This window comes from Rhagoletis pomonella, unplaced genomic scaffold (assembly GCF_013731165.1).
Source record: "Rhagoletis pomonella isolate Grant_MI unplaced genomic scaffold, Rhpom_1.0 Rhpom_scaffold_00246, whole genome shotgun sequence".
NCBI lineage: Eukaryota > Metazoa > Arthropoda > Insecta > Diptera > Tephritidae > Rhagoletis > Rhagoletis pomonella.
In genome coordinates, this window is record NW_023458800.1 from 18,936 (window position 1) to 19,761 (window position 826).

An 826-nucleotide genomic window follows, 5' to 3' on the forward strand; every position below is an offset into this window, starting at 1 on the left:
AATAGTCTCTTGATCTGCGTTTTTCGGTGCCGTCCATTTCTAGTTTCACCCACTGAGGGCAAATGAACCGCTCCATAACCTTAAGCACATCATCTAAAATCGTTGACACCGTGCTTCTAGCTAGACTTATGCTAGAGTCGTTCCCGACTGATCTTTGATAGGATCCTTCAGCTAAAAATCGCAACGAAGGTGCTAACTGCAGCACTGGTGGAACTTTCGAACGTGTCAAGTGCCCTTCAATGGTGTCAAGCACCATTCGGAAAGCCTCTTTGTTTAGGCGATAATATGCTATGAAACTGCAAGTACGCTATAAATATTTATAAACGCACATTAAAAACCAATCTACTTACGCTGTCTCAGGCAGCTCAAGTGGATTGCTGCAATCTCTCAAAATTTTTCTTTTAACTTTCTCGGAACTTTCTTCTTCCAATAAGAGAAATGCGACAACTGCGGATGTCATTTTGCGCTCACTTATTTTTTTTTTTAATTAATGAAAACAATTCAATTTTATAAAATTGTGTCAAAAAAATATACATTCAAATTATCGCCATACACACAAATGTGCAAGACAGCTGATTCGAACATCGTTTTTGTTTATGTTCGAAAAGAGCAAAACCAATCCGGTTTCATGACACCAAATAAAACCAAAATTGGTTTGTAATTCCGACAAAATGCAAAACCGACTTGAATTCCATGACAGCCCTGATTAACTTAATTTCGCAAGTTTTTTCAGAGCCACAGAGCTCAGACAATTCTTCTTATTTTTCGCCGGGGTCTGAATTTTCGTCGCTAAAAACATATGCCTCAGCGCGGTTTGGTCTTTCTA